The sequence below is a fragment of the Zalophus californianus genome, chromosome 10 (assembly GCF_009762305.2).
Source record: "Zalophus californianus isolate mZalCal1 chromosome 10, mZalCal1.pri.v2, whole genome shotgun sequence".
Lineage (NCBI taxonomy): Eukaryota > Metazoa > Chordata > Mammalia > Carnivora > Otariidae > Zalophus > Zalophus californianus.
Window position 1 is genome coordinate 98,635,379 of NC_045604.1, and position 19,235 is coordinate 98,654,613.

Below are 19,235 nucleotides of genomic sequence, written 5' to 3' on the forward strand. Positions count from 1 at the left end.
TGGAGAGGTTTGTATAATCTCCCTTCCAGACTTCAGGGGACTTAACTAAAATAAATTTGTCAGTTTTTAAATGTTTTCTGGAATCTAGGCTACTCTCAGGCAGTGCGTCCCATGTGTTGTCTCAACATTCAGGCTTTTTTTTTTTTTTTTTTTTAATTTATGTGACAGAGAGAGACACAGCGAGACAGGGAACACAAGCAGGGGGAGTGGGAGAGGGAAAAGCAGGCTTCCCGCGGAGCAGGGAGCCCAATTCGGGGCTGGATCCCAGGACTCTGGGATCATGACCTGAGCCGAAGGCAGATGCTTAACGACTGAGCCACCCAGGCGCCCCTCAACATTCAGGCTTCTTTGATCTTGTGACACCTCTATATCAACATGTGGCAGAGGAAGAGAGAGGGAGCATGGAGAATTGTGCACAAAGTCTTAAATGCTTCCTCTTAGAAATGTCACACATGATTCCTCTTTATGTTTTGCTAATAAAAGCCATGCCTGACATCAAGTGGTCCTGTCTAACTTCAAGAGATAGGGAAGTACAGTCCTCTCATGTGCCAGAGGAAAGAAGGCCTGGATATGTTGGTGAGCAGCACAAATGTTTACTACTCTCTTTGAAATGATGTTTTTAAGAAACATGAATGTAAATACCTTGAGCACAACGACCTTGTTTACCACAGTGTGATGAGCACCTAGGATAGTATCTCTCATAACCAAGAAATACTTGTTGAATAAACGTGAAAGGAGGACATTAAACTTCCCAAATTCAGTAAAGCAATAATATTTTCTGATTGGCTATAGGTATAGAAGAGTACAAGTTGAATTTATCTCTAATGAGGAACCATTTGTTTTTCTTACATTTGGAGTTTATTATGGTCAATCTTCGGTAAATGGATGGTTTAGTGCGGTAGTCAAAAAATATTAAATAGGGGCGGAGCAAGATGGCGGAGTAGGAGACCTGGATTTCGTGTGGTCTCAGGAATTCAGCTGAATAGGGATCAAACCATTCTGAACACCTAGGAACTCAACAGGGGACCGAAGAAGAGAGTAGCAATAACTCTCTGAACAGAGAAGCGACCACTTACTGGAAGGTAGGACGCGCAGAGAAGTGAATCCGAGGCGATATTCGGGAGGCTAGACGGTGGGGGAGGGGGCCTCTGTCGGCCGCTTCTGGCAAGTGATAGAGCCGCGGGGCACAAAATCGGACCTTTTAGAAGTCGGCTCCGCTGAGGGACGTCGCTCCAGTGGCTAAGCGGGGGATTGAACCCTCGCGGGACAGTGTGGTCTCAGGACCCTCGGGGTCACAGAAAGACCGGGGGTGCCTGAGTGCAGCAGAGCTCCCAGGTATCGGAGCGGGGAAGCCGGCTGCAGAGACGGAGCCGAGGTGCGAGCTCTCAGCTCGGGGTTGCCATAAACTGTGATCCGCGGCCCAGTCGGGCCACTGCTCCTCCAGCAGGGACCCAACAAGCGGCAGAGCCGGGGAGACTCCCCTCCCTCCCCCGGGAGGAGCGGCGCGGGAGCGCACCACACGGATCTTCTGGGTTTGGAGACTCCACACGGGGTCGGGTGCCAGAGATAGAAACTCTCTGTCACAGGCCAGGTGAGCACGCAGTGCAGCCGGAGACCAGGGAGACGGGAGTGACTGCTTTCTCTGGGGGCGCACTGAGGAGCGGGGCCCCGAGTTCTCAGCTCTTCCGAGTGGAGATTGGGAGGCCATTTTCACCCTGGTTCTCCAAAGCTGTACCAGACCTTGCAGGGAACAAAAGCTCCTGAGAGCAAACCCGAGCAGCTTGCTTAGCCCGGACCGACAAGGGTGGGGCAATTCCACCTCCGGCAAAGACATTTGGGAACCACGGCAACAGTCCCCTCCCCCAGAAGATTGGCACGAACAGCCAACAAGCCAAGACCAAGTTTACCGATCAAGGAGAACGGGAGAACTCCAGCGCTAGGGGAATACTGCACATAGAATTCATGGCTTTTTTTACCATGATTCATTAGTTTTTCAAAGTTAATTTTTTTAAATGGTTTTTTTTATTTTTCTTTTTCCCTTTTTCAACCAACATCTTATCAGTCTCTTTTTAAAAAAAAACTTTTTATTTTTCATTTTTAGAGTCATATTTTATGCCTTCATAGTAGTTACCCTTATTTTTGCCATACATATATATATATAAGTTGTTCTTTCTTTAAAATTTTGAGATACAGTTTCTTCTAACAGATCAAAATATACCCTAAATCACTACTGTATGGCTTTCTTCTAGTCTCCTGCCTGATCACATTCTCTCCCTTTTCTTTTTCTTTTTCTTTTTTTTTTAAATCTTCTTCTTTCTTTTTCAAACAACTTCTTATCATATCAATTCCGTTTATAAAATCTTTTATAATTTTCATCTTTATACTCATCTTCCATGCCTTCATTGCATCAACCCTTATTTTGTACATATATAAGTCTTTCTTCCTTTAAATTTTAGGAGGCGGTTTTTTCTAACAGACCAAAATACGCCCAAAATCTAGTGTGTGGCACTGATCTATGCACTAGCCTGATCATATTTGATCATATTCGGTTTTTTTCATATTGTTCTGTTTTTGTATTTATCTTTTTGGTTTTTTTTTTCTTTCTTTTCTCTTTCTTTTTTCTTTCTTTCCCTTTCTTTTCCCCTGGTTTCAGGTCTTTCCTGATTTGTATAGAGTATATTTGCTGGGGACATTGTTAACCTGTTAGCATTTTGTTCTCTCATTCATCTATTCTCCACTGGACAAAATGACAAGATGAAAAAAATCACCTCAGCAAAAAGAACAAGAGATAGTACCATCAGCCAGGGACATACTCAATATGGACATTAGTATGATGTCGGACATAGAGTTCAGAATCATGACTTTAAAGATACTAGCTGGGCTTGAAAAAAGCGTGGAAGTTATTAGAGACACCCTTTCTGGAGAAATAAAAGAACTAAAATCTAACCAAGTCAAAATAAAAAAGGCTATTAATGAGGTGCAATCAAAAATGGGGGCACTAACTGCTAGGATAAATGAGGCAGAAGAGAGAATCAGCGATATAGAAGACCAAATGATGGAAAATAAAGAGGCTGAGAAAAAGAGAGAGAAACAACTACAGGATCATGAGGGCAGAATTCGAGAGATAAGCGATACCATAAGACGAAACAACATTAGAATAATTGGGATCCCAGAAGAAGAAGAAAGAGAGAGAGGGGCAGAAGGTATATTGGAGCAAATAATAGCAGAGAACTTCCCTAATGTGAGGAAGGAAACAGGCATCAAAATCCAGAGGCACAGAGAACCCCTCTCAAAATCAATAAAAATAGGTCAACACCCCGACATCTAATAGTAGAACTTACGAGTCTCAGAGACAAAGAGAAAATCCTGAAAGCAGCTCGGGAGAAGAGATATGTAACCCACAATGGTAGAAATATTAGATTGGCAACAGACCTATCCACAGAGACCTGGCAGGCCAGAAAGGACTGGCATGATATCTTCAGAGCACTAAATGAGAAAAATATGCAGCCAAGAATACTATATCCAGCTAGGCTGTCATTGAAAATAGAAGGAGAGATAAAAAGCTTCCAGGACAAACAAAAACTAAAGGAATTTGTGAACACAAAACCAGCCCTCCAAGAAATATTGAAAGGGGTCCTCTAAGTAAAGAGAGAGCCTAAAAGCAGCGTAGATCAGAAAGGAACACACAATATACAGTAAAAGTCACCCTACAGGCAATACAATGGCGCTAAATTCATACCTTTCAATAATTACCCTGAATGTAAATGGGCTCAATGCCAAATCAAAAGACACAGGCTATCAGATTGGATTAAAAAACAAGACCCATCCATATGCTGTCTGCAAGAGACTCATTTTAGACCCAAAGACACCCCCAGATTGAAAGTGAGGGGGTGGAAAACCATTTACCATGCTAATGGACACCAAAAGAAAGCTGGGGTGGCAATCCTTATATCAGACAAATTAGATTTTAAACCAAAGACTGTAATAAGAGATGAGGAAGGCCACTATATCCTACTTAAAGGGTCTATCCAACAAGAAGATCTAACAATTGTAAATATCTATGCCCCGAACATGGGAGCAGCCAATTATATAAGGCAATTAATAACAAAAGCGAAGAAACACACTGACAAGAATACAATAATAGTGGGGGACTTTAACACCCCCCTGACTGAAATGGACAGATCATCTAAGCAAAAGATCAACAAGGACATAAAGACTTTAAATGACACACTGGACCAAATGGACTTCACAGACGTATTCAGAGCATTCCATCCCAAAGCAACGGAATACACGTTCTTTAGTGCCCATGGAACATTCTCCAGAATTGATCACATCCTGGGTCACAAATCAGGTCTCAACAGGTACCAAAAGATTGGGATGATTCCCTGCATATTTTCAGACCACAATACTTTGATACTAGAACTCAATCACAAGAGGAAAGTCAGAAAGAACTCAAATACATGGAGGCTAAAGAACATCCTACTAAAGAATGAATGGGTCAACCAGGAAATTAAAGAATAATTAAAAAAAATCATGGAAACCAATGAAAATGAAAACACAACTGTTCAAAATCTTTGGGATACAGCAAAGGCAGTCCTGAGAGGAAAGTATATAGCAATACAAGCCTTTCTCAAGAAACAAGAAAGGTCTCAAATACACAACATAACCCTACACCTAAAGGAGCTAGAGAAAGAACAGGAAATAAAGCCTAAACCCAGCAGGAGAAGAGAAATAATAAAGATCAGCGCAGAAATCAATGAACTAGAAACCAAAAGAACAGTAGAACAGATCAACGAAACTAGGAGCTGGTTCTTTGAAAGAATTAACAAGATTGATAAACCCCTGGCCAGACTTATCAAAAAGAAAAGAGAAATGACCCAAATCAACAAAATCATGAATGAAAGAGGAGAGATCACAACGAACACCAAAGAAATACAAACAATTATAAGAACATATTATGAGCAACTCTATGCCAGCAAATTAGATAACTTGGAAGAAATGGGTGCATTCCTAGAGATGTATCAACTACCAAAATTGAACCAGGAAGAAATAGAAAACCTGAACAGATCTATAACCACTAAGGAAATTGAAGCAGTCTCAAAAATCTCCCAACAAACAAAAGCCCAGGGCCAGATGGCTTCCCAGGGGAATTCTACCAGACATTTAAAGAAGAATTAATATCTATTCTCCTGAAACTCTTCCAAAAAATAGAAATGGAAGGAAAACTTCCAAACTCATTTTATGAGGCCACCATTACCTTGATCCCAAAACCAGACAAAGACCCCATCAAAAGGGAGAATTATAGACCAATATCCTTGATGAACATGGATGCAAAAATTCTCACCAAAATACTAGCCAATAGGATCCAACAGTACATTAAAAGGATTATTCACCACGAGCAAGTGGGATTTATCCCTGGGCTGCAAGGCTGGTTCAACATCCGCAAATCAATCAACGTGATACAACACATTAACAAAAGAAAGAACAAGAATCATATGATCCTCTCAATAGATGCAGAAAAAGCATTTGACAAAGTACAGCATCCTTTCTTGATCAAAACTCTTCAGAGTATAGGGATAGAGGATACATACCTCAATATCATAAAAGCCATCTATGAAAAACCTACAGCGAATATCATTCTCAATGGGGAAAAGCTGAGTGCTTTTCCCCTAAGGTCAGGAACGCGGCAGGGATGTCCACTCTCACCACTGCTATTCAACATGGTATTAGAAGTCCTAGCCACAGCAATCAGACAACAAAAATAAATCAAAGGCATCCAAATCGGCAAAGAGGAAGTCAAACTCTCACTCTTTGCAGATGATATGATACTGTACGTGGAAAACCCAAAAGACTCCACCCCAAAACTGCTAGAACTCATCCAGAATTCAGTCAAGTAGCAGGCTATAAAATCAATGCACAGAAATCAGTGGCATTCCTATACACCAAGAAGAAGACAGAAGAGAGACAAAGCAAGGAGTTGATCCCATTTACAATTGCGCCCAAAACCATAAGATACCTAGGAATAAATTTAACCAAAGAGGCAAAGGATCTGTACTCAGAAAAGTATAAAATACTCATGAAAGAAATTTAAGAAGACACAAAGAAATGGAAAAACGTTCCATGCTCATGGATTGGGAGAACAAACATTGTGAAGATGTCAGTGCTACCTAGAGCAATCTACACATTCAATGCAATCCCCATCAAAATACCATCCACTTTTTTTCAAAGAAATGGAACAAATAATCCTAAAATTTGTATGGAACCAGAAGAGACCCCGAATAGCCAGAGGAATATTGAAAAAGAGAAGCAAAGCTGGCGGCATCACAATTCCGGACTTCCAGCTCTATTACAAAGCTGTCATCATCAAGACAGTATGGTACTGGCACAAAAACAGACACATAGATCAATGGAACAGAATCAAGAGCCCAGAAATGGACCCTCAACTCTCTGGTCAACTAATCTTTGACAAAGCAGGAAAGAATGTCCAATAGAAAAAAAGTCTCTTCAACAAATGGTGTTGGGAAAATTGGACAGCCACATGCAGAAGAATGAAACTGGACCATTTCCTTACACCACACACAAAAATAGACTTCAAATGGTTGAAAGACCTAATCGTGAGACAGGAGTCCATCAAAATCCTAAAGGAGAACACAGGTAGCAACCTCTTCGACCTCAGCCATAGCAACTTCTTCCTAGAAACATCGCCAAAGGCAAGGGAAGCAAGGGTAAAAATGAACTATTGGAATTTCATCAGGACAAAAAGCTTTTGCACAGCAAAAGAAACAGTCCACAAAACCAAAAGACAACTGACAGAATGGGAGAAAATATTTGCAAATGACATATCAGATAATGGGCTAGTATCCAAAATCTATAAAGAACTTATCAAACTCAACACCCAAAGAACAAATAATCCAATCAAGAAATGGGCAGAAGACATGAACAGACATTTTTCCAAAGAAGACATCCAAATGGCCAAGAGACACATGAAAAAGTCCTCCACATCGCTTGGCATCAGGGAAATCCAAATGAAAACCTCAATGAGATACCACCTCACACCCGTCAGAATCGCTAAAATTAACAAGTCAGGAAACGACAGATGTTGGCGGGGATGTGGAGAAAGGGGAACCCTCCTACACTGTTGGTGGGAATGCAAGCTGGTGCAACCACTCTGGAAAACAGTATGGAGGTTCCTCAAACAGTTGAAAATAGAGCTACCATACTATCCAGCAATTGCACTCCTGGGTATTTACCCCAAAGATACAAATCTAGGGATCCAAAGGGTACATGCACCCCAATGTTTATAGCAGCAGTGTCCACAATAGCCAAACTGTGGAAAGAGCCAAGATGTCCATCGACAGATGAATGGATAAAGAAGATGTGGTATATACACACAATGGAATATTATGCAGCCATCAAAAGGAATGAGATCTTGCCATTTGCAACGACGTGGATGGAACTGGAGGGTGTTATGCTGAGTGAAATAAGTCACTCAGAGAAAGACATGTATCATATGACCTCACTGATATGAGGAATTCTTAATCTCAGAAAACAAACTGAGGGTTGCTGGAGTGGTGGGGGTAGGAGGGATGGGGTGGCTGGGTGATAGACATTGGGTAGGGTATGTGCTATGGTGAGCGCTGTGAATTGTGCAAGACTGTTGAATCACAGATCTGTACTTCTGAAACAAATAATGCAACATATGTTAAGAAAAAAGAAAAAGAAGAAGATAGCAGGAGGGAAACAATGAAGGGGAGTAAGTGGGAGGGGGAGACGAACCATGAGAGACGATGGACTCTGAAAAACAAAATGAGGGTTCTAGAGGGGAGGAGGGTGGGGGGATGGGTTAGTCTGGTGATGGGTATTAAAGAGGGCACATTCTGCGTGGAGCACTGGGTGTTATGCACAAACAATGAATCATGGAACACTACATCAAGAACTAATGATGTAATGTATGGTGATTAACATAACAAAAAATTAAAAAAATATTAAATAGCATTTTTTTAAGTCTGTCATTTGTAGAAATAGAAAGTTGATATACACACAGTCATGTCTGTGCTGCCATTTACCATATGATTTCATTCTCCCACCATTTTTCTTCTCAAAATACAAAATTTAGCTTAGTATAGCACATTTCATTGATTGAATCAGCAGAAATTTTTGAAGACATTGGGAAACAAAACTGACAAAAATCCTTGCTTTTCTTTTCTCAGAAAATAAGCAATAATTATGGCAAATAAGTAGATTTTTATATATATCATTAGATGATAATTTTAGAAAAATAGAGCAAGGTTAGCAGGATTGAGAGTTGAATGGGTTAGGGAATGGGTTACAAATACACAGAGAGTAATCTGAGCAGCCCTTATTAAAAGATGTGTCTGAGCAAAGACATCAAGGTGGTAAGGGAATTTCCATCCAGATATTTGGGAGCAAGCCTGCACAAAATAGAAGGAGTAGGCTTTGAGGCAGGAGAACACCTGGTTTGTCTGAGGCATTACATGTGGTTGGAGTTGAGGCAGTAAGAGATAAAATAGAGTGGTTGACTTCCAATCTTTGCTTCTAGTCACCCCGGGGACCACAGCAGCCGTCGTGCTTATCTAGTTTCTTTGATCAAGGAAATTCCTGTCTCTTAGCAGTAGTCTTCTATCCCTGTCCATGCCCTTGGCTCTGAGATAGTTTTTTAAAAATAGCCTCAGGGGGGCGCCTGGGTGGCTCAGTCGTTAAGTGTCTGCCTTCAGCTCAGGTCATGATGGCAGGGTCCTGAGATTGAGCCCCGCATCAGGCTCCCTGCTCAGCAGGCTCCCTCTCCCTCTGCTGTACCCCCTGCTTGTGCTCGTTCTCTTTCTCTCTCTCATCCTCAAATAAATAAAATATTTAAAAATAACCTCAGGTTGAAAAGGCATAACTCATAATTTAGTCTTAACCCCAGGCTTATCTCTTTGTTTAGTGGAGAATTGTTTTGTTTTGTTTTAATTTTATTTATTTACTTGTGAGAGAGAGAGCAAGCGAGCACAAGCAGAGGGAGAAGGAGCTGAGCAAGGAGCCTGACATGGGACTCAGTCCCAGGATCCTGGGATCATGACCTGAGCCAAAGGCAGCCACTTAACCGACTGAGCCACCCAGGCGTCCCTAGTGGAGAATTCTTAACAGTATCTAGAAAGGCCTAGATTAGGCTTTTTTTTTTCCCCCTTAGTTTTATCTCCTATCAAGTCTTCCACCTCACTGCCTCTACATACACTACTTACTTGAGCTTGATGTACAGAATTTGACTTTTTCAATCCTGAAAATGTCCAAATTACTGTACCCTCAGTCAGTTTCAGTTTGGCCTTAACTGAGCTATATTTACTTTCAAATATTTATTGATGTCAGGATTTACTGAAGGCTACAAAATTTAGTCAACAAATACCAACATCTGGACTTTAACTTACAGTTTTCCCTAATATTATATATAGACTCAGTAGGCACATGATCCATGTCCCAAGGTACAATATTTGATAGTTTAAAAGGACTGAAGCTGCTACAAAAATTCTCAAATTCCCTGTTTGGTCTTGTGGGGTCCCTGCTACTACTGTCTGACAACCCTCCTCTTAACTTTATATTACAGTTTCTCATTCCCGACATGAAGTTCTTAGTTTCAAGCAACAGGAACCAACTCAGGCTGATTTAAATAGAAAGATAATTTATTAAAAAGGTATAAGGTGACATGAGAGTCCATATATAAGTCCTACCATTTATGACTAATTGTTTTTCAAAAAGAATGCCAAGACAATTCAATGGGAAAAGAATAGTCTTTTCAACAGATGGTGCTGGGACAACTGGATGTTGACATGCAAAGATTGAAATTGGATCACTTCTTTAATATCATACACAGAAATTGACTCAAAATGAATTACACACCTAAATGTAAGAGCTAAAACTGTAAAACTTGTAGAAGAAAACATAGGAACAAATATCTATGGCCTTAGATTTGATTCTAGTTTTGTAGATAGGATCAAAAGCATAAGCAACAAAAGGAAAAATAGGAAAATTGGACTGCATTGAAGTTAAAAACTTTTGTGCTATAAATGATATCATCAAGAAAGTAAAAAGACAACACACAGAATCATATCCAGATACTAGAATCCAGAATATATAAAGAACTCTATGATTCAGTAATAAGAATTCACATCACCCAATTTAAAAATGGGTAAAGAATTTGAGGGGACACTTCTCTACAGAAGATGTAGAAATAGGGGCACCTGGATGGCTCAGTCGGTTAAGCATCCAACTCTTGGTTTCGGCTCAAGTCATGATATCATAGATCGTAAGATCGAGCCGAGTTGGGTTCCATGCTCGGGGCGGGGGGGGGGGGCGTCTGCTTGAAGATTCTCTCCCTCTGCCCCTCCCCCCACTCTCTCTTCTCTCTCAAATCTTAAAAAAAGAATGATATAGAAGTAGTTAAGCACATGAAAAGATGCTTAATATCATTAATCATGAGGGAGATGCACATCAAAAGCACAATTAGATACTATTTTACATCCACTAGGATGCCTATAATAAAAATATCTGAAAAACAATATGATAGTTCTTCAAAATATTAAACATAGAATTATATGATCCAGCAATTTCATTTCCAGGTACATACACAAAAGAAACGAAAGCCGGTACTCCTATTTGTACGCCAGTGTTCATAGCAGTAGCATTCAAAATAGCCAAAGGGTGTGAACAACAACCCATTGTCCATCAGCAGATGAATGGATAAACAAAATGTACTATATACATACAGTGGAATGAAATTCCGTAAAGTGGAATGAAATGTGATACATGCTGCCACTTTGAAGACAGACATTATGCTAAGTGAAATAGCAAAATACAAAAAGGACAAATATTGTATGATTCTACTTATATGGGGTACCTAGAATAGTCAAATATATAGAAACTAAAGTAGAACAGTGGTTATCAGGGACTGGAGGAAAGAGGGAATTAGTTATTTAACAGATACAGAGATTCAGTAAGGAATGATAAAAAAAATTCTTGAAACAGATAGTGGAGATGGCTGCACAACGGTGTGAATGCACTTAATGCCATTGAATTATATACTTTAAAAATGGTTAAAATGGTATGGAACTGGTGAATCACTATATTGTGCACCCGAAACCAATATAACACTGTGTGTTAACTACACTGGAATTAAAATTTTAAAAATTTAAAAAATAGTTAAAATGGGAAATTTTGTTGTATATTTTGCCACAATAAAAACAAAAAAAAGTTTAATGTGTTTCTAAGTATGTGGAGAAATTAGTATCCTCATACAGTGCTGTAAAACAGTGCAATCATTTTGGAAAACAGTCTGGCAGTTCCTCAAAAAGTTAAACACAAAATGGACAAAGGCCTTAGTATTTCTCAAAGAAGATTAACACAGATGGCCAATAAACATATGAAAGGATGCTTATTTCGTATTCTTTTATGAGCCGGTCAGTGAGGTGTGTCCATAAGAGGAGTCTGAGAAGAGGCTCAGGAAAACAAAGTTTATTATACTTACAGGTCCGAGAGATAGAAGGCATGGCATGGACTATGTAGAAAAGCTACCAGGATGGTTAGGGGACAGAAGACAGGAGCAAGGGCAAGGGTTAGGCCAGAGCCTTTACTGGGGTTTCCAAATGAAAGGCAAGACAGAACAGGGTGAACAGTTTAGGATTGGCTAGTTTATAACTTATTTGGTATTTGATGGTATTTGGGCTTTGATTTTCTACTTTTTTTTTTTTTGCCACCTGTCACAAATTGATTCCTTTATGAACATTTCAAAATGCAATTAAGCAAAAGAATACTTTTTTATTAAGCTATCTAATGTTTTTATCACAAATAATAATTTTAAATTCTTAAGTTCTTTTATTTCCAAGAGTAGAATTGAATAGAATGATAGAATGAATGATAATATTCTATAAGGTAATATCATGTGTAGCCCTGATGGTTCAACAGGTTCAAATCAGGAAGGTCCGATTAGAATTGTTTCTTCTGCTTCTCTGTGTTCAATCTATACTGTAAGTTGGCCTCAGAAACTATTCTCAGTCCTTCATCTGTAAAAATGGAGACCACTATGAAAGGATCTCACTTATTTATTCCTTTTTTCCAACTGTCCATTTGTTCCTATATCCAGGATATTAGGATGATTGACTGTCTCCATAAGAAATATGGTGAAGATAGATTTGTAATTAGCTGCAATTCAATGTGATGACTGCCATAAAAGTAAGTCATTTAGGATGCCATGAGGGCACAGTATTGACGGTACTTGTATGTATTAATTATCTTTCAGTGTCCCTGAAAACTCAGTTTGGTACCATTACCTTTGAATGGGAATGACTTTGCATTTTTGCCTGATAAGTATCTATAGTCCAATAATATGATTTCTTTATATAATAGAAATAAGTTCCTATTTCAACTATTACACTTTCCCAATTCAATTCACATTCCAGTCCATCTTATCAAACTTCACTTAAAAATCAATACACTGAGGGCCCCTGGGTGGCTCAGTCTGTTAAGCATCTGCCTTCAGCTCAGGTCATGATCCCAAGGGTCCTGGGTGGAACACCGCATAGGGCTCCCTGCTCAACTAGGAGCCTGCTTCTCCCTTTCTCTCTGCCTGCTGCTCCCCCTGCTTGTGCTCTCTCCCTCTCTCTCGCTATCAAATAAATAAATAAATAAATAAATAAATAAAAGCTTTAAAAAAATCAATACACTGAAACATGTCTTTTTCTTAAAAATGTTGGAGTCGAAGATCATGCTTCTGAGCTGATTAATTTTTTCTTGATATAGAAAATAACATTTATCTAGTTGTTTCTAGGCAGCACAAGACCATTGAGCTCTCCAAGAACCCAATCTGAGACTTGCAAAGCTGCCAAAATATTTTAAGACAAATGAGAATATGTTAACATACATGTTGTCAACTGTTTCAGAGATAATAAGTTTCTAATGAGCCACAAGAGCCCTGTGGGATTAAGGATGTAAATTTCAAAATCTGGATTCCTTCCTGTATTATATTTGGCTGGAGTTCTGTTTTCTCTGAATGTGAAAATACCAACTCATAATTTCTCAAGAGGGATACTTATTACGTTATTAAAAACAATGAATTACCTTACAGGATAAATAACAGCAAGCCAAGCATAGACCAATGATGAAAGTTTGTCATGAACTAAGGATTGTGATTAATCCAATTTTGTTCATTTGACTAGAATTGGAAGGAGAAAGGAAAAAAGGGAAGGATGGATTATATTACATAGTTTATAGTGGGTTTACAGAAAGAAGGAAGAATAAATTGATTTGGGTTTACAGTGAAATTTGAACTCACAACCAGGGGTTGTGAGACTAATCTTTTAACCTTTGTATGCACAGACACACACACACACATTTTGAAGAAAACGATAAGCAGTGGCACCTGGGTGGCTCAGTCAGTTAAGCGGCTGCCTTCTGCTCAGGTCATGATCCCAGGGTCCTGGAATCGAGCCCCACATCGGGCTCCCTGCTCGGCGGAGAGCCTGCTTCTCCCTCTCCCTCTGTCTGCCGCTCTGCCTACTTGTGCTCTCTCTCTATCTCTATTAAATAAATAAAAATCTTTAAAAAAAAAAAAAAAACGATAGGCAAAAGCAACACCTAAAGTCTGCAGTGCCTAATATAGTGCTTATTAGCACATAATATGGTCATTAGTACATGTTTCTGGAGATTGTTTAAAATTCTCTTATTTTGGTTTTTTCTTAACATTTTATTTATTCATTTGAGACACAGAGATATAGAGGGAGAGGGAGAAGCAGGCTCCCTGCTGAGCCAGGAGCCCGATGTGGGGCTCAATCCCAGGACCCTGGAATCATGACCTGAGCCAAAGGCAGACCCTTAACCATCTGAGCCACCCAGGCGCCCCAAAATTCTCTTATTTTGAAAGAAGGTTTTGAGTTAAAGCAGGGGTTGGCACTTTACAGCCCACAGGCCAAATCTGGCCTGTGATCTGCCTTTGTAAATAAAGTTTTATTAGAGCTCACTGTGTTCATTTATTTATATATTGTCTATGTTTCTGCACTATGGTTGCAGAATTGAGTAGTTTGGCAAGTGACTATATGTCCCACAAAGCCTAAAATATGTACTCACTGGCCTTTTACAGAGTAGGTGGCCAACCCCTGAGTGTAATCCTCAGTTTCAGCCATATACAAATTGTATATTTCTTATAATCCAATGAGCTTTGTAAAGGTAATATATTTGTTGTGTTGAAAAATGTTTTGATCCCCTGATTTTCCCCAACTTTTTCGTACTTAAAGAAAAATTTGAAGAACATCTTACACTTTTAACATAGATTAGGTAAAATTTTGCCATGTTTGCTTCATCTGTTCATCTCTCTCCGTGTACATGTATACATACATGCCTTTATTTTTTTTTTTTTTTGCTGCTACTGTTGAATTATTTGAAAGTTACAGATATTGTGCTCCTTCAGCATACACCTCTAAGAATGAGAGCATTTTTCTACGTAACCCATTGTTTTAAAATTTAAAGACACACGTAAGGGCTTTTTGTTTGTGTGTAAGGGCTATACAACTGTCTTTTCTGTAGCACTTTGTTCATCTCTGTGTTCCCATTTATAAACTGTAGAAATTCTAAGTATTGTACATTAGTTATCTATTGCTTACTTGTGGTAGCCTGAATAATGAATGGCCCCCTAACGATTTCCATGTCCTAATCCCTGAAATCTGTGTATATGTAACCTTACATGGCAGAGGACTTTGCAGATGTAACTGAGGAATTAAAAATGTATCCTATATTATGTGATGGGCTCAGTGTAATCACAAGGGTCCTTGTAAGAGGGAGGCAGGAGAGTTAAAAGCAAAGGAGGTGGTAAGTAATAAGAGAAATGTGACAGTACCACAGCTCACATTGAAAATGGCAGGGCTCAGAGTATTCACACCCAATTTCAAAGCCATCAACTCCTTTTTTTTTTTTTTAAACAATCCTTCCCTTACTTTCTCTCTCCTTTTGCATTTTACTATAATTATCAAGAAAAAACTTGGTGGCATCTTCAGAGCTTTGCTTGGAAATCTCTTTAGCTGGACTATCCAGTTCATTTGCCTCATTTTCTACTTTCTGTATAACTGCAAGTGACAGGGTTGCTGAACTTTCTGTTACTACATAACAAAGATCCCCCTGCTTCCGATTTCTAATCAGATGTCCCTACCTTCCTTAAAACCTTATAGGCAGCCTCCTTAAAGTTCTTATAGCTACCTCCCACTGCCCAATTACAAAGAGAACCCTACGCATGACACCAAAATCTGTATTAGTTATCTACTGGCACTTGAAAATTTAAGGTGATTAGCAGCTCAAAACAGCAAGCATATTATCACACAGTTTCTGAGGACTAGGAATCCAGGTGCAGTTTATCTAGATGCTTCTAGTCCAGGCCTGTCGTGAGGTTGTAGTCACACTGTCAGCCAGAGTGGCAGGCATTTCAAGATTCAATTGGAAGAGGATCCCTTTCCAAACTCACTCATGTGACTGTTGGCAGGTCTCAAGTCCTTGTCGGTCACTGGTTGGAGATATCAGTTCTTTGGCACAGAGACCTCTGCATAAAGCTGTTCACCGCATGCAGCTGGCTTTCCTCAGAGCAAGGAAGCAAAGAGCAAGAGAGATTACGCAAGACAGAAGATAAAGACTTCTTGTGACCTAATCTCAGAAGTAACATCCCATCATTTCTGCCATATTCTAGTTGTTAGAAGCAAGTTACTAGATTCAGTTCACACTTAAAGGAAGGGGATTACACAGGTCATGGATACCCGGCCCGAAACATAGGGGCCCAATCTCAGAGGCTGCTTACCACAGATAACAAGACACTTGTGTCTCAGAATGGGCCACAAACACTTTTAGTGTGAAAACAGTTTATTAGAGAAAGTTTAATATTCTCCATAAGATCAAGCCACATTCAGAGTTTGGCCTCATAACATTTCTGAGAGTTTCTCCTATAACTTGTAGAAGTTTGACCATCTGAAACCCTTAGGGAATCAGTCATTCTAGTCAAGTTTCGGGATAGATCTGTCCCAGACCAAATCTTAATTAATAATTTGGTGTAGAATTCCTTCTGTATTTGATCACATGCTTCCTTACCTTCTTAAATAAATTACTGACCATATTTTGAAATTTTATTTCATCAAAAGAAAATTAATCTTGTGTTATATAGAAAAAATGCTGCCTCCCCCTAACATAGGATATAGAATTGTCTCTTTTTTTTTTTTTTGAGATTTTATTTATTTACTTTACAGAGAGAGAAAGAGACAGCGAGAGAGGGAACACAAGCAGGGGGATGTGGGAGAGGAGGGAGAAGCAGGCTTCCCGCTGAGCAAGGAGCCCGATGTGGGGCTCGATCCCAGGACCCTGGGATCATGACCTGAGCCGAAGGCAGACACTCAACGACTGAGCCACCCAGGCGCCCCTGTTGGTCTGTTTCTTAACTCAAGGCTTCCTGTCTGCCTTTTTATAATTTGTGTCTTGTTTTATTTGTCACTTTGCAGTTATACTTGTCCATTGCCTATGTGTTTGCTGTATCTAATTGCTGTTAGTTGAAACTAAATAACTTAGGTTGAATAAAACCCTGTGTGAAGGAAAAGGGACCTGTGGAGGGTTGAATCTGCAGTCTGTACGTCACATTAATGATATTTATTAACTGCTGCTAGTTGCTCCCAGACTTTAGTTTACATTTTAGTTGTAAATTGTTACTACATATAGGTGAGGCTGCAGTAATGGTGAAGTGGTATTGGGCTTAGTGGGTCAGTTCCTAATTAATTTTATGAGAAAGCTGAAAGTGACCTGAGGACAAATAATCAATATTGTGCATTGCTTGCTTCAGACAATATTCTAAAGCTTTTCTTTCTTGGATTTTTGAAACTTCTCAGGCAATTTAGGCAAAGTCTCCTCCCTTCTTTAGCTCTGTATTCTAGGTAATCTCACAATTAAAGGCTGCACTTATAGTTAATTATACCTCACTTCAAAAATCTGAACCTGATTTCAGACTATAAACCCAAAGCAGCAAATATAATTTACTTTTATATTTGAGTGATTTCTTTGGAAATTCTGTTTGTTGGCAGCCATAGCCTCTCAAATGGAAACACACTGTCACTACCACAAGTAAAAGCTATTAAGCTTTTAAATATGTGGAACTCACATTTTTATATGCATTTCTTTTAGACTTTATTAAGTGCTTTGCTCTGAGTGCCTCAAAAGCAGAGCAGTAACCTTTATAACTTGTTAAACACAGACCTGGAAGGCCTACTGGACAGGGTGAAGGTGGAACTGAGAAAGCAATCCCCCTTTGATACTCGGGCTTTGAGAAACTGCCTTCAAACTCACAAGGTATTAGAGCTCAGAGGGGAACAGTTTAAAACCTCTTAGTCTTTCCTCATACCTCCAGTCTCTTGCAAATAATTAACAGTAAAGCTAAAGACTATGGGAATATATGTCTCTCCTATCTTTTTTTCTCTTTTTTTCTCTGTACGACATTTCTTTTCCAGTAGTGGTATGTTCCTCTATTTAGCAATTCCATAAATAGTGGTTTGCAGCCTCCAGACACAAGTCACCTACCTGGACTTCAGAGAATGTACATACTATGGGTGTACCTTCATACATGGAGAAAGAACACTGACCAAAAAAAAAAACAAAAGAGCCAGCTGAGGAAGCACAACTGCAATTAGCCTCAATCTTCATATACAGAATTTCAGTCAACTTTTTGTGCTTCAAAGCCGAGACGCACAGGATACTTGCAGAACTTCTCTAGCACGAAAGAAACCAAAAGAAAGAGAAAAGGAAATCACAGAGGAAATAAAAACAATGTAATGAGCAAAAGAAAATGTAAATGACAGGGCGCCTGGGTGGCTCAGTCGTTAAGCGTTTGCCTTCGGCTCAGGTCATGATCCCGGGGTCCTGGGATCGAGTCCCGAGTCGGGCTCCCTGCTCAGCGGGGAGTCTGCTTCTCCCTCTGCCTGCCACTCCCCCTGCTTGTGCTTTCTTTCTCTCTGACAAATGAGTGGATAAAATCTTTATTTAAAAAAAAAGGAAAGAACAAGATGGTTTAAAAAAAACAATTTAAAAATTTGGAAACAAAATATGAGAGCTGAAATTTAAAATCAGTAAAAGAAAAAATCAGTAAAGTTGAGAAAATCTCTTAGAAAGTAGAACAAAAGGACCAATAGATGACTTGGAGAGGAAAAAAAAATTAGAGGCTTTATTCAGGTGGTCCAGTATTTGACTAATTGGAGAAAAATAGGGGCACCTGGGTGGCTCAGTCATTGAGCATCTGCCTTCGACTCAGGTCATGGTCCCAGGGTCCTGGGATCGAGCCCCGCATTGGGCTCCCGGCTCAGCAGAGAGCCTGCTTCTCCCTCTCCCACTCCCCCTGCTTGTGTTCCCTCTCTCGCTGTGTCTTCTGTCAAATAAATAAAATGTTTAAAAAAAAAAAAGTGATGATGAGGAAATTATCAATGTTGTAATATAAGGACATTTCCAGGAACAGAAGGACATGTATCTCCAGTATGAATGAAGAAAATGAGTCTCATCAAGACACATTATCATGTAATTATAGAACACTAGGGGTAAAAAAAAAAAGTCTTAAAGCTTCTAGAGTGAAAACAAAGGTCATATAGAAAGGACCAGGAATTAGAATCATATCAGCCTTGTCAACCCAAACATGGGAAACTAGAAGAGAGTGGAGCAATGCCATAATTTCAAAGAGAAAATTACTTATCTAGAATTACATAACCAGATAAACTTTCAGTCAAGTATTAGGATAAAATAAAGACATTTTCAGACATGCAAAATCACAAAAGATTTGCCTTTTTAAAAAAGATTGATTTATTTTAAAGAGAGAGGGGTTGGGGAGGGCAGAGGTAGAGAGAGAATCTCAAACAGACCCCCGCTGAGCGCAGAGACCGACACGGGGCTTGATCTCACGACCCTGACGCTCTGACCTGAGCTGAAATCAAGAGTTGGACACTTAACCGACTGAGCCAGCCAGGTGCCCCCAAAATTTGCTTCTTATACACCCTTTCTCAGGAGCTACTGAAGAGTGTACCAAAGATGATGGATTAACCAAGTAAATGGAAGACCTGGGCAAGGAAATGGGAATCAAAACCAGAGAGGTATGAAGAATATCCAGGATAGATATTCTTGGAAAATCCCAAGACAACACCTGAGCAGGAAACCTAGAGAACAAGCAGTTCAGATGGAAGTAAACAGAGGGT

The 19,235-nt window shown here is 39.6% G+C and overlaps 1 protein-coding gene across 5 annotated transcripts in view; it reads left to right on the top strand.

The window, feature by feature from the left end:
* TPST1 (tyrosylprotein sulfotransferase 1) overlaps positions 1–19,235 on the top strand; it is a 165,131-nt gene that overhangs the window by 132,814 nt on the left and 13,082 nt on the right. For 4 of the 5 annotated variants that reach the window (XR_003523377.2, XR_003523375.1, XR_003523374.1 and 1 more), the window contains one exon: positions 12,134–12,222. The exons of the other annotated variant lie outside the window; for it this stretch is intronic. The gene's annotated coding sequence lies outside the window, so the exon portion shown is untranslated. The remainder of the gene's footprint in view (positions 1–12,133; positions 12,223–19,235) is intronic. 5 annotated transcript variants of the gene reach the window in all.